The 15,372-nt window shown below is 40.6% G+C and overlaps 1 protein-coding gene across 7 annotated transcripts in view; it reads left to right on the top strand.

The window, feature by feature from the left end:
- The window catches only part of ATXN1 (ataxin 1), a 287,101-nt gene that overhangs the window by 31,788 nt on the left and 239,941 nt on the right, over positions 1-15,372 (top strand). The window contains exon 3 of one of the 7 annotated variants that reach the window (XM_059724398.1): positions 2,252-2,428. The exons of the other annotated variants lie outside the window; for them this stretch is intronic. The gene's annotated coding sequence lies outside the window, so the exon portion shown is untranslated. The remainder of the gene's footprint in view (positions 1-2,251; positions 2,429-15,372) is intronic. 7 annotated transcript variants of the gene reach the window in all.

Here is a 15,372-nt window from a genome sequence, read left to right as displayed (position 1 = left end):
GCTGTTTCATGGATTGCAGTTCTATAAATCTTCCCAAATTTCCTATGCCTTCTCTGGTAGTGACTTCCCAAACTCTTGGCACTTCTTTTGAGGTGTTAGTGGTATAGATTTTGGGCTTGCTTCTAGGTTTTGCTGTATGTAGTTTCTTGGCTGTAATCTTCACTTTGCTAATGATCAGGGAGTGGTCCATGTCACAGTCGGTACTGTGGAATGCGTGGGGCTTCTGCACTGAAGGCAGGTCTTTCCTCCTAACAATAACAAGGTCTTGTTGGTGCCAGTGGCCCGACCATAGATGTTGCCAGGACACTTTGTGGTGATCTTTTCTAGCAATATATGAATTGGTAATGCACAGTTGGTTTTGGGCACAGAATTCAAGAAGTCATTGGCCATTTTCATTCATCTTGCCGATGCCATAATGTCCTAGGCAATCTAGCTATGAGTTGCTGTGTGCTCTGACTCTTGCACTGGAGTCTCTGAGGAGGAATAGTGGTTGATGGTATTCCTTTGCCAACTTGGGTGCAGACTGTCGTAAAATGTATCCTCCTCAGGGCTGGAGTTGAGTATTGGTGCATAAGCACTGATGATGTTCGCAGAAACATTGGTTGTCTTAAGTCTAAGTGAGGTGATGTGTTCTGACTTTCCAATGAGTGTTTCTATAAGCATTGCCAATTTGTTACAGCAAAACTGGCATCATGCAGATGATTTTCTTCAGCACTTTTACCTTGCCAAAAGAAGATATAATTGGCCTCTGGGATAGAACCAGCATCTATAAGTTTTGTTTCTGGAGCACTGTGATGTCAGCATTAAGTTTGTACAGTCAACGGTTGTACAGTCAACTGTCTGTCAAACCAGGACACATAGTCCTGACATTCCAACTTCCAAGCTGGAAAGTTCTTGGTTTCTTGTTTTTGCCAGGTGCGAGGTTTCTGCCTGCTTTTCAACTTTTGACCTAGCTGCATGCACCCAATGAGTCAGAGTTTGGCGGGTCAGCGTCTAACTGTCTAGGGGTTTCCTGGCATTATGGCAGGTGGCATTATGGCGGGTGGTAGCTGACCAGTGGAATGTGATGATTCCTCCCATCATCAAAGGTGACCCATGGTGTCCTTCTCTACGCCAATCCAGTGAGAGCTTATGACCTGTAACTGCCTCCTTCTGTGTTGTGTCCATGCTGCTAGCTACGATAGAGTATCCTTTCCATGTGGTGTGGCTGCAATAGCCTGGGCAGTTGATATGGAGCTGTTGCTTTGCTCCTGTATCAGCGTCCCCCTCTCAGCTTCACTGGTTTGGTCCAAAGGAAGTCGATATGTTTGGAACCATCTATGCTGCCGGAGTTGCCAGTACAGAGGAGGTCTTTCATCTTGCCTGCCTTTTGGGGCTCCACTCCTAGATTTGTTGCCAACCATGGCTGAAGAGCCTAATCTGCCTTGTGTGGATACCACTGGTGAAATCACAGAGTGATTATGCTCATCTGCCTTTTGATGGCATTCCCTTCATCAAGGGTTCTACTACCCTCCTCAGGCGCTGAACTGCCCAAAGCCGTTGGCACTTTTTCTGAGGTTACCCAACCTAAATCTCCCCTTTTACAGTTGGGGAGAACCTGCAATTCTTGTTTTGTTTCCTGTGAGCACAGAGAATAGTTGATGAAAATTAATGTTTTCTTTTATTTGGACTATATTCCATTCCCCCTGGCTACAACTCCATGGATCATCTTTAAAAAAAAAAAAAAAAAGTCCTCTGCATTTTGGGTGCTTGGGCTCTCTCTGTAGCTGGTTGTTACTGTCTGTACTCCCTGCTTCAGTCAAGCTGTACTTAACTCTTTCATATGGATCCAGGGCCTCCAGCCCCCAAATACTGTTTATTGCTTTTTCTCTGAACTTCATCCAGTTCAGAAAAGATGGGACTTGCTGGTAATGAATATAAGCATAATTCTTTAGTGAGGCTTCTAGACACAGCCCAAAAGCCTGTAGTTTCTCTAAAAAACAATATATCTGTATATCTTCTAGACTAACAAAACAGACCTAGCCTCATGCACCCAATGAGGCAGACTTGCCTGTGGCTGTTTTGTCATCCTGCAGGGTCTCCCTACATCTTGGCCTGGAGAGCATAATCTGAGAATGGCTGGCTGCATCCCATGTGTTTTAGATTACATTTCCTCTGTTGTATTAGGTTGCCTTTTTTTCAAATTAAACCTCCCTTTTATTTCCTGGAGGAATTGTGTTGGCAGTGTAAAGTGAGCTTTCTCTGTTCGCAGGGTCACATGACAGTCTTGGCCAATAGCAGAGCTCCAGCAGCGCAGAAGCTTTGCATCACTGAGAGAAGGTTCCATAGCTTTGTTTCCTGAATCAAATTTACTGAGGATTTATGATTTCTGATGCTTATGACAGATGTGCAGCAGAACAGGTGGGATCCAAGCTGGGGGTGGATGAAGGTGAGTTCTGAATTCTGATGTGACTGGGGGCCTGCGCAACTCCAGTGCTGCTCCAAGTGCCAGTGGCCTTGCATGCCCCCTCCGTGCCTGGGAAATGTTCAGGGGAGTGGAACAGAGCTGCTCAGCCAGGCATGTGACAGCAGGGGAATCCCTGTATGCAGAGAAGATTATAATGAAGGCCTGAGCAGGTGATAGAATTAGTCCCTGAAGGTGTATTTTATATCTTCCTGTTCCACCCCTTCCCCGGTCTGTTTGGATACCATCAGCTAAAAGCATTGTTGGGACAGCGCGGTGGTGCTTTGGTGAGCACACAGAAATGACCTCATTTGCTTTTCTTTCTCCACCTTATTTTTCTCTTCTAATTACCCTCCAGTGCTGTTTTGTCTTGCTGATGTGGCTCTAAACCTTAGAAGAAATCTTGTGAGTGGTCAAAGAATTCATCACTGAGCCTGGAAGATCTGTAACTACCTTCACTAGAACAGTATTTTACAAATAGCTAATGTCAAAGTTCCTGACCTGTCAAACATGCCTTGATATGGCCTCTTCTACTTTGTGCTAATATGTATTGTACTACTTTGGCTCGTACCTCACTAACAAATGCATAGACGATCACAGGGGCCAGGTTTACACTTATTGTCATCATTGAATCATCATTAAAAGTATGCATTGTACAGCTGGAGGTGGATTGGCCTGTGTAAAATGTGTCTGCATTCTTGAGACAAAATTAAATTGTGCAATATACATTTTGAGTGTTTTGGTGGTGCTAGGGTTCGTTAGTTGTACTATCCCAGTGAATTTTGTGTACTTTATCCTGCCTTACAGTTATACCTTGCATAACCTTGCAGTTATGGCTATTTTTAAAGCACTTAACATTGTCTAAAAAAACAGTATGTTCTCAGTCCGAAACAAAATACATTATTATATCAGTGTACAGGTGCATACCCATTCATCCATCCCATCCATTCATTCAACCATATAAAGTATGGTAAAATTCCATTTTGTACCTTTTTAGGTGTTTGAGCATGGAAAAAAAATATTAATAATTAAAGAACATGTTTCAAATCTTAGATATTCAGATGTTTGGGGGGGGGGGGGGTTGCACTTGCATAACTCCACACAGCTGTTTTAAAATTGTGACTTCAACTTGGAGCCCAAATCAAGAGAACCAAAAAGCCCAAAACTTTGGTAAAGTTCATATCTGAATCTTCATCTCTTCTTGGTCCTTAGAAAACACAATAGCATGTTGGGATGAAAACATACAGTGGCAGAAGCATCAATAGAGGTTACTTACCCTTGAACAATCAGATTAGCAATTCAGCAAATCTCTTAAAAATTCTCTAGAAAGAGATTGAAATGCCTCAAAATGGAAACAAGAAGTAAACAGTAGAGAAGAGAAGAACAAAAAATTTGCTCTTTTAGCTAGTTGAGTATGTTGTGTGGAAGAGAGAGTGCAGAGAGGTCATTCACCAATCCAGTTTACCCACATAAGAGATGGCCTCAGTATGGTAACTAGGGCTGAAGGAGTGCTATTGGAACAGGCTAGACAGTACAGATCTTTAGGTCCAAAGAGAGAGAGAAGATTTTTCCAGAGAAAGGGTTCATGGATTCATTATGCCTATGTACTACACATGTATGTCACACAAGCTTTGGGAAGCACAGTTAAGAACGCAGGTTCCTATACAACTGAGGGATGGTAACTGTCCCTTCCCTTACATGCTAATCTAAGGATGCAGTGCAGCGCTGGGAAGAATGACAGAGGACGACTGTACAACAGTTGTATAGGAACTGGCTTTCCTAACTCTGCTTCCCCAACGCTCATGTGACATGCATGTGTATTGCATAGGCATAATGAATCCATGGACCCTTTCTTCAGCAATGACAACCTGTATGCAGCTTAGGCTTGCAAATCCATGAGCCAAGAGTGTCTGATATATCAATAGTTTATCTGATTTTCTGTTGGTTTTTTCTTTGGCAGTTTCAGTTGGCCAAAATTGGATTCTGGGCCTATATTTCCTTTGTAGCACCAATTGAATAGTAGTTTTATGTTCCTACCAGCACACATTGTATTGAAACATGCCTTTAGAAAAGAGGATGGACTGTCATATGGGAGATGTTGCTCTGATTTGTGGGTAGCACCTGTTAATTTGGTCTGAGAGTGTACTGGTCCACAGAGCCGCTCTGGCCAGTTCAGGAGAGACATTAATGTGCCTGCAGTCCATGCCATCCAGAAGGTCAGAAATAATGGCCCAATTTCAGTGCTCATGGAAATCGGTGCGGGGAGGAAGTCTTTTCCCACTTGCAGGAGGAGTGCCATTGACAGCCATTGGGGTCCATGTGAACACCTTCAAGGGTGGAAGATATGAAGTGGGAGGGAAATGCACGAGGCTAGGAAAAGAAAATGGTCCAATAAAACCATATAACAGTACATAATTACAAAACAGCAGCTGTTAAAGTTTGAATGATCTCAGGGCCTGAAAGCCTGGTCGCTCTGCTTTAAGCATGGATTTCATTTTAAAATTTACTTCTACAGTCTGCCTGTAGAATGTAAGGTCATTTTTTGGTAAGAAGAAACTGTTGTTTAGACTTCCAGTCTAGGGGTTTGAGTGGTACATGCGTCTGTCTAGTGTAATTGTAGATTCATTGTCATGCCCTGCCTTATTCCAGCTTCTCTCTTGGATTGGGCAGAAACAGCCATCACAGAGTAGTCCTCCATAGCACAGAAGGATACTACAGTCCCCTTGTGTAGGTTTTCTGGGCTTCCCAGAAACAGCTGGACTCCTCCATTCCTTTGTGAAAGAACTCTCCTGGTTTTACTGCTTGATATTTCTGGTTCTAAGTTATAGAAATAATGTACACTATTTATTGTTTTGTTGAACTATTTGGTTGAGTTGCTGCTGCTCTGTTTCAGATTCTGGAATTTGAGATTTAGAAGGTTTGGAAGTCGAGTTGTTGTTTTTGTTTCTGTTTTTTTGTTTTTAAAGGGAAGTTCCCATTCTATTAGCTACTCAGTAATTGCACACTCTGGCATTAAGCCGTGTTTTCCAATCAGAGACTTGTGCTGAAACACAGCCAATCAGAAAAGGTAAAGCAAACTTGAGTTTATCTGCTTATCTTAGCTATTTATGTGCTCCACATCTTTTCTGCCTTATCAATTCTATGGAATCTTGAGTATTTGAGATCATGAATGTATTTGTCCTTACAGCATCCATATTTCCTCTATTGTCCCCATTTTAGAGGTGAGGAAAGAACTAAGGCACAGGGAGGAAGCCAGGTGCCTGACCCTTCCTCATGGAGGTCAAGGGGAGTTGTGGATGCAGGACCAAATTGTAAGAGACTTGCCGAGAATTACTCAAGAGATGAGCAGGGAACTAAATCCAAGTCCCCCCACACTCAAGGTAGTGCCCAAGCCTATTGTTTTCCTACTGCTCTGTAAAGGAATTTGTTACCTAAATTGAGTACACACTTGTTAGTTTTGCATGCATGTTAAAAACGACTGCAGAATCTCGTGTGGCCCTCTTCCTGAAAATACTACACCCATAAGTGACTTGATTTGTTCGAGTTGGATTGCTCAGTTAGATGCCTTACATGGTAAGCCTTTATATAATTCATGCTATTTAATTGATCATTGTAACATTCCAAGAGTGTCAGGCCTTTATTTGGTTAATGGATTTTTTTTTTAATGATTTGATTTGATATCTATCTATCTATCTATCTATCTATCTATCTATCTATCTATCTATCTATCTATATCAGAGATATATCTATATATAGAGATATCTCATATATATGTCTATATCTCTATATAAAAGGTTATTTGGGAAATGCCTCAGGTTTTTAAAATCTGTAAATGAACCAAAACAGAAAAAAACCCGCAAACTCCTGTCTCTCAGAATGTATTTTAATCAGTTATATGGTAAGGTTAGTTCACTGTTCACTGATAATTGTTTGTGGTGTTTTTTTGTGTACAGTGTACATGTTCCATTTTATGTTTTATATAAAAGCAGCAGAAGCTTAGCAATGAGAATTTTCACTTGTGTTCTTGACAACAAGTAGGGAGAGACCATTTTTTGTGTATGAGTTAACAAGGATGTGAATTAATGAGACCCAGCTGTATTTTTATCTTTTCTTGTTATGAGGAATTGAGCTAGTATAAAAGAAAAAAAAAAGAGAAGGAAAAATGCTTATAGATCTTTATTTTGCTGTATGCTCCAGTAATGTTTAAAACAATATTGTAGCTAGACAAAAAGTTGATTGTAGGCAGCCCTTTCAAATAAGTAATTACAGGTTTCCCTCGCTTTATGCTGTACATGCGGTCCTGGAAAATGGCACATAACTCATATTTGCATAAAGGCAATCCACTTTACAATGTAACAAATAGGGATACGTTCCAAGACCTCGACTGTACTGACCCCCAGACCCATTTCTACCACTTTTACAAGACAGTTTTATACTCACCAACAGCAGACAGTACACACAAGCACTATCATAATGGGGACGGGAACTACAGAATCGTGTTGCAGACAACGAGTGAGGAGCATAGATACACACAGGCTATATTTTGGTGCGCATCACTCCCACAATGCACCGCACAAAGCAGCTGACTGTGGGCTTCCACCATGTTGGTCACATAAGAGTGAATTTACCTCCCATATAACACATTTTTGGTATAAAAAGGGTCTTCGCATAAGAGAGAATTCGCACATATAGAATCCACATAAAGCGAGGGGAAACCTGTATACAGCCAGAAATCTTCAAATGGCTGATTTTTTTTCTCTGTGAAACAAACTCCAAAGGTACAGACTTTGTATGTGTACTGATAGAAAGATTTAGCACTGCATATGTCAGTATGAGGTATGTAAAAGAACTGCAAAACTGTTTTATTCTGTTATTCTTTCACAGTGGACTGCAACTTGTTTTCTAGTGCTTGAAAATGTATACACATTGCTGGTATTTGGAGTGTACCAGCATTATTCAAAGGGAAGATTAACAACACTCTATATTAAGCTATGATCTACTTCGCTGTTGATTCCTAGACACTAGCTATGCTTAATAAACCAAAGCAACAAAGAACAAAATTAGTTGACAGGTTCCTTAGGCAAGATATTTATTCACTTCATTGTTATGAAAAAGGCAGTAGAGATAAAAGATCTTACTGGGTCTCCCTGCATTCTATCATAATCATAGTTCAAGGATATGCAAAGGTTGTGGGTGGAGAGGTGCAGCTAGGATGGCAAATGTGCCATATCTGCATCATACAAAATGTATGAATTTACTACAGTTTGAAAAACTATACATTGTATTGCTTCCTTCTGAAAGAGCTGCTAATAGATAATGTTTTGTAAGTCTTATACCCTCAAATCTGACACAAATAAATTAGTAGGGATGACTCAAAATACTTTCCTAAGATGAAATATCTTCAATGCATATAATTTTATCTCTTTCCTGTTTTCATTATGCTTTCAGCAGAAAGGCTAAGCAAAGCAATAGCTCACTAGCTAGATTTTTCAGGAACAATTTTACAGCGGGGAAAGTGGATGAAACCTGCTGTTTTATTCAGCAAGTCATACTTTTCGTATTCTTCAGTTAATGTGTTCTCCCCTCTTTTTACAAGTTCTGTGTACCAGATAAATTATATTTTAACTAATTTTTAGAGAAGGGCCCCAAACCTTGAGGGCCCGGGGAGTAGAGTTTTGCATCACCAGTAGCTTTTACTTCATAAACACTGTATTGCTCCATCTTCCTACATTTGATAGTACTGAATCAACTTTGCACTTTCATGACGTGACTGTACTGCCTGTGGTGGGATGACGCACTGAGTTCCCCATGTTAACATTTTGGAGAACTGTAGTATAAACAAGGACACTCTGTGTGTGTGTGTGTGTGTGTGTGTGTGTGTGTGTGTGTGTGTGTGTGCGTGCGCGTTGCTGCGTGCGTGCATCTTTCCTCACTTCCTCTGTAAATGGAAATCTTAGTATGGAGTGCTTTCTTCCTTGCAGTGTAACTTGTAACTTACTGTAAACGTTACCATATTTACTAGATTCCAAGACCAGAGGTTTCCCCCCCCATTTAACAAGAGGAAAAAAGCTCCTCATCTTGGAATTGAGTACAAGGCAGTGTGGGGAGCAGGCAGTGGCTGTGGCCCCAACCCCAAGTTGGGGCTGGAACCACAGCTACTGCCTGTCCCCCTACCACCTCTGTACCACCTGCCTCCTTTCCCACCTCGGGCCCCCTCCGCCCATGTCTCCCCTGCCCCACCTCTGCCCACCACTGCCTTGGGCACCCCCTCCCCTCCTCCCATTCCTCTCCTGCGTGCAGCTTCTGACTTCCCCCCCCTCATCTCCCCTGTTTACTCTTACTCCAGCACTAGCAGCAGCAGTGCAGAGCTGGCAGCACTGCTGAATGGTTAGGCTGGGGCTGTACTCTGTGTCCTGGGCTGGTGCTGAAGCCAGGGTAAGGGTGGGGGGGCATGTGGGGGCAGAGGTTGCAGGGGAGGAGATGGGGAAGGGGGCAGGGGCCTGAATCTTAAGGGAGGTGCAAAAGCAGTGGGGGATAGTGAAGGGGGAAGGGGGAAAGATGTGGGAGGGGGCAGGCATAAGGGAAGGGTAAATTGGGGGGGTCAAGTGGCAGTGGGAAAGCTGCTTACTCCCTTACTGTTTGCCCCCTACCACTTGCCTCCTTAATGCCTGCCCTTTACCCCACCACCTGCTCCACTGCCTGCCCCCCACCATGTCTCCCCATCAACTGCCTCCCCCCCCCCCGCTTTCCCCGCTGGAGTGGTGGTGGGGACAAATTGAAGACAATCCTCCATTTATTAGATTCTAACAAATTTATAAATTTTCCATATATAGAATCTAATTATTGGAGGGTCATCTTAAAATTCAGGGTCATCTTGGATTTAGGTAAATATGGTAGTTATTTTTATCAAAGAGAGATTCAGAAATGTAAATGTGAGTGCCTTTGAAAATCTGCCTTGCAGTACCAGGAAGCTTACATCTGATGCAGATATTGCTATGAGACACAATAAATAAAGAAGTCTGATCTGGGTGCCATACAAAAACACATGTATCTGGAAAGCTGGACTCTAAGCCACTTTCCTAAGGAAGGACACATCCACGTGGACTTTTTGAAGTGAATACCACTCTAGGAAGCACAGGAGTCCAAAGACTGATCCAAATTCAAGGCTGGGGCCTTAAAACGTTAATGCAGAATATTTAAAGATAGTTTACAACAGCAAATTAAGAAGACTTTAAAAAAAAAACCACACCTTTTGGGGAGGTACTGAAAATGAGTAGCTCTTATTGGCATTAACGTTGCAGTCAATTAGCAAATTTTGGGATTGGGTGGAAAGTAAACATCCTATTTTTTCTGCACATAGCATGTGGCTGGTTGTTTGTGGGTACAGAATTTGTTGCTTGCAGCTTTTGACTGTTTCATTTGCTTTTGACTGTTTCAAATGATCTGGATCTCTCTGGCTTTGGACTGGTTCTCAGGGCTACTCCTTGTGTCTCTCTCTCTATGCATAGGTCATTTGTTTCCTGATTGCATGAACTTTTGATTTGATTGGAATACTAAGATCAAGACAATATAAGACACATTCTGTGAAGAGCTGAGGGCTCTCTTAATATACAATCATATAATATTTAGGTCCTGATCTTGCACTGGTATCTTCTAGCACGGACTGCTATACCCTGGTGAAGTTCCGTTGACATCTTTGGAGTCGGCTGAGGTTTGAACAAGCAGACCCCGATGCGGGCCATTAAGCATATGTTTAACTTTCAGCATGTGCATAAGATTGTTTTAACGGTTACAAATTTCACTATGTGCTCCAGTGCTTTGCTGAATCAAAGCCACAGTCAGTACAATAAGGCTAGTAAGAGCTTATCAAATAATACTCAGGCAACTCATCAGTTAATAGGTGATGACATTTCACCTGTAAATTGTTTCTTGGCTTGACAGACATGGTAAATAGACTTAATCTGAGATTATTAATTTTCAGCATGTATATTGTTTTCAACACTGTTAATTCTTTTATTAACCTACATTTTAATTTAATTTTTAATGCAGCAATCAATAGTAGCTTCACTTGACATCTGTTGGCAGGTATTCATTGCCTTCTGCTGCCATGTGCTGATGCTTCTCATGAGTGAAGAATACGGTCTATTGAACTGATGAAAATTAGGTCATAAATTGCTTTAATTTTTTGGTACTTTTCAAATGCTGTGTTCCTGTAGGGGTTTTCCACAATGGAAATACAGAGCATGCAAAACATATTTTAGAATGAATTGAGCCTCTATAGAGCATTAGCATTTTGCATTTCCTAGAAGACACAAAAAGACAAATACCTGTTTTTCAGCTGGAAATATTTCTCTCATTAGAGATATTTTTTAATTATATCTCTTAATGATGCTGTCTGCTATACAGACTGACAAAGGGCTTGTGAGGCAGAGCGCACCTTTCTGTTGAAAGCATAAGACTTGGAACTGTTACTTTTGGGTTCTCTTTCTACTTTTGCCCTTGGTTTGGTAGGAGTAATTTCCTTCTCTCTCAGGTTCAGTTCGGTCACCTGCAAGATGCCACACAAGGCTGTGGTGAGGTTGTTTTTGCAGCAGTTTTATATCCTAAGATGAAGGTTGCAGTATTTGCTGAGGATTCAAAATGAAAATACTAAAAGGTGCTATTTTTATTATATATTTTACTGATGACTACAGAAAAAATATCCATCGAGAACATACCTCAGGGAGTAATCTGTGTGCGGGAGGTGAGGGGAAGAAGAGAGGAAGTGTTCTCTGTTTCTAAAATCAGAGTGTTAACGTTCTTGGCAGCTCACTCAGACTGCTGTAACTTCTCGTTTACATTTTGAAAATGTACTAAATACCATATAGTAGTTAATTCCTGGTAGGATTATGCAACAGAAATGCAGCCACTTCAGGAAAGCACATCTGCATTGAGAGACTACATATTTTCCTTGGGAACAGCTCATCTTGTGCAGAAGTCTGAGTAGTGCCTGAGGGGCTTTACTTTTTGGCAAAACTGATAGACTCAACTCCCACTCGCCTTTCCTCTACCTCACACCTTTCACCTCCTCCTCTTAGTCTCATGTGCCACCTCTTACCACATGCCATTGACTTGACAGAGCTACATCAGGACTTGCTTGTGATAGCTGCTTGAGTGCTTCTGTGTTGGCAGCTGGATGCCACCCTCTGCTCTTCTGGATGGTGGGATAGTATTAGGGAACACAATCTGGCAAGCTGGTAGGAATGTTGAGGCATGACTGAAATTGCCTTGCATTGGTACTCTCAGTGGTAGCTAAGCATTAAAGCAACAAAGATAGCATTGTATGTTAAGTATACTACAGTTTTCATAAAGCTTCACCTTTGTTTCCCCAAATTCCCTGCTGTCTGGAAGTGTCATGTTCCCATTGTTAGTTGCACCAAAAATTCCCTAGTTATGTGAAAGTTCAATTGTCCTTACTTAATCAGTACATCATTATCAAAACTGCAGTTTTCAACATCAGAGAATAAAACATCAAACAAAGTTTTTTAGGAAAGAATCATACCATATATACAGCATAGGCAGTTTAACAACACAACAAGGAAGCGTAGTGATAGGGGCAATTTGCTGTTGCAACACATCAGTGGTAGCAGAGAGGGCTGATTTATGCATAAAAATATGATATTATCCTTCTGTTGTCTGTTTTACTTTTTAAAAAAATCAGTGAGTAAGCTGATTTTACTGGAACATTTCAAAGGGCTGTTCCTGTAAGTTCATTACTCGTGAACAGAAATAAAGGAAGTGATGTCGGTTGTATGCTTATTGAAATATTGTACAGAGTCAGCACCTGCTAAATACATAGTACAGCTATAATAAAGTAACAGTACACCAGAAGGTAATAGAGATTTATATTTGGGCATATTGTTTGTTTTTCACTCTGATTTTCATTCATTTGTATGCTTATTTATTTGGGGTTGGGGAGATAGTTGAGACAAACTAGGCTTTAATTACCTCGTTACTGTGTACATGGTTGTTCCTCTTTATTGTCTAATTGCATTAAGCTCAAGAAATATATTAAGTAAGGAACAAACACCAAAGTTGTCTGTTGTTCCCTAAGTCAGTGTAGATTTTGGCAAGTGCAGTGCACCACACATACTTTCTGCCATTTGTCAAGTACCGGAAGAGGGAAGAAAAGCAACCACACTTTCTAGCAAGGTGACAGTCTACCAGTGGTCATTCTTCATCAGATAGTCTCTTCTTGTAAGAGCCTGCCTCAGTGTCCTCCCAGGCATTATGTTTCTGCTAACTGTTTCATTGGAAGGACCATGTCCATTAATTCATTTGGTTCAGATGGTGGTCCTTTGGATGTCAGCTCAATACAGTTTTCACTGTATGGTTTTCATCTAGAAGATGCTTCACAAGCCATTAGTTTTTGCAAAATCTTTCTTTTCCCATATTCCAGTCTGCCAAATAATAAAACCAAGCCAAAACCTAAGCATTTTTGATTGCATATGTTGCTTATTCTGACCTGTAATTTTAATTAATGTACTTGTCTGCTGAAATATCAGCATTGACTGATGTATCAACTGATTTAAGTCAAATAATTGGTATTAAAATTGGCAAACAGAAAATCTTGATTTAAATAGTCAACTCTGAAATCTTGTTCTACCTTTGTACTTCTTATTTTCTTAAGGAAAGACTGATTCTCAGTGCTTTGTATAATTTTATACTTCTTTTTGTGGACTCGGAGGATACATTTTTTCGAAATACATTCAAGCAATGATATAGTGAAACACCCATTTATTTGACTGCTTCATTTTTCCATTTTTTATTTTATTAGAAAATGATCTATGATGCATTTCTTATTTACTAAATGAGTCATTTTCATTCATTGTTGTGTCAAGCTGCATTTAGATGGGAATTGAAGTTCAATTAAAAATGCACAAAAACATATTTTAAAACCACTTTTATTACTATTATTAGTTCTGTAAAACTGCCTTCAATGTTCTAGGCATATAGAAAGGTTATCAAAACTTATTTTGCATTTAAAACTGATTTTAAACCAAGGCAGAAATACCTGTGCTGTTTATTTCTCGCCACTTGGCCCTTCAGGATTTTAAAGACTAGTGCAGCTCAAGCCCTGCTTTAATGTAGAGATTTGTAAACAAGCTTTCCAGCTCTTTAAGCTTTCCAGTTGGTTTCTCTACTTAGACTTAGTCATTTAAGTGAACTAGTTGAATACATTGAAACCAAGACAGTATACTCTGTGCACCTGCAAGAGAGGCCACTGCTGGTTTAGCACTTCAGTAAACCCTGACTCCAGGTGTTTAACCAGCAACTTCCCCCAGTTCAGTGGTTTGCCTCTCTTTTAAAATTTCAGCAGTAAACATGTGCTGCCTTGAATATTTTTTAAATAATTCAAATGTATGCAATAGATTTTAACCAGTTTAGGTCTTACCACAGCTTTTCATATTTTCACATGTATTTTTAAATACGTTTAATTTCGAAAAGGACCAATGTATATAACTAAGGGACAGTTTTTTAATGAACAGGTTTTTATCCACCCTGCACCTGCTACTTACCAGTCCACATTTCTCTAACAGGCTGGTGATCTGTTTCCAGCTCTTCCTTGCTCTGCCTGTAACCTGGGTGAGAGAAGAGTGGAGTTCACTCAACAGTACAGGATCAAGAGGTGCAGCCCATCAAATCCCAATATAGGGAATAAAAGGTTTTGGAAGTGTGGATGCTGCCAAGATACCTTGCACCCTTACATTTGTCTAGTTTATAAAGCAGTGTAGTGCCACAGATTAGCATATTCAAGGGAATATTCTCAGTCATGTCTTTTATCTTGCTCTCACAAAATGGAGACTGCATTGATGAAAACATTGCACATTATGTTTACAAACTGTATGTTTGTATGCAAGTACTAGCTATTTATCCATATACAAATTTGGAAGGCAACAGTCTAATGCTGGCTTGGGTCCAGTGGAAAGAGGAGTGATGTATGATGGTTGGACCAGAAGAATGAGGGTTAGGACCTTTCCCAGATATGCCCCATGATACTCAGGGTCCTTGGGGCTCTCTGAGTTTCAGGTAGAGTATAATTAGCCATCAGACTTAAGCCCATTTACAGGCATTAGGTATAAAAACGATGCATATTTTCTGAGATGCTGCAAATACTTCATGCTTTCCTCATACAAATGCAAACAACTCTGGTTATTAGCTGTTGATCCCCAGAATCAATGTTCATGAAAAAATTAAGGTTACAGGCAAAATTGTGCAGTTCAAATTTGACCATACAACTTTTATATAGAACAGTGCTTCTCCCTCTCGGAGAGCTTTGCAAGCATCAACTAAGTGTAAAGCTACCACGCAAGTTACTTCTCTTAACATGTACATGTTAACATGTGCATATGATTTGGACTGCTGTTTCCTTTGCCTGTTTTCCATTCACTTTTGTAGGCCACCTGCTTTCAACCAGGGTGCCAGGAGATCTTCTTAAGGGTGTTGGTGGATTCTGGCCAATATCAGCACTGTTAGGCATGGAAACATCTACATGATTCCCAAGATAAACCCAGAGATTTCAAATTAAAATCCATAGTGTCAAAATCATTCTGACCTCTTGTGGTCTTTCTTAGATCTTTGCAACAGAAGAATTGCTCTTATTATTTTTCTTTAGTCAAAAAGTGAGTGAAAATTACAAGCTAGCATTTTCTGACAGGTACCTTGAGTCTAACAAGGGGTACTTTGGATTTTAAAAGGTTGAGAGTCATTGTTCAAAGCTAATATTTGGAAGCCAAGGAGGGCAGCAGAGATGGGATGGAACTTGAAAGGAAAAATTAGTAAAGCAGAGCATGAAATGGAGCTCAGGATCATCTGATTTTTTTTTTCCCCTTCTCTCTCCCCTGTAGCCACCAAAGCCTGTAATGTGCTTACTTGCTGGCACAGGTCCC

Source organism: Alligator mississippiensis, chromosome 3 (assembly GCF_030867095.1).
Source record: "Alligator mississippiensis isolate rAllMis1 chromosome 3, rAllMis1, whole genome shotgun sequence".
Lineage (NCBI taxonomy): Eukaryota > Metazoa > Chordata > Crocodylia > Alligatoridae > Alligator > Alligator mississippiensis.
Note: the sequence above shows the minus strand (reverse complement) of the source record. Positions and strands in the feature narration are given on the sequence as shown.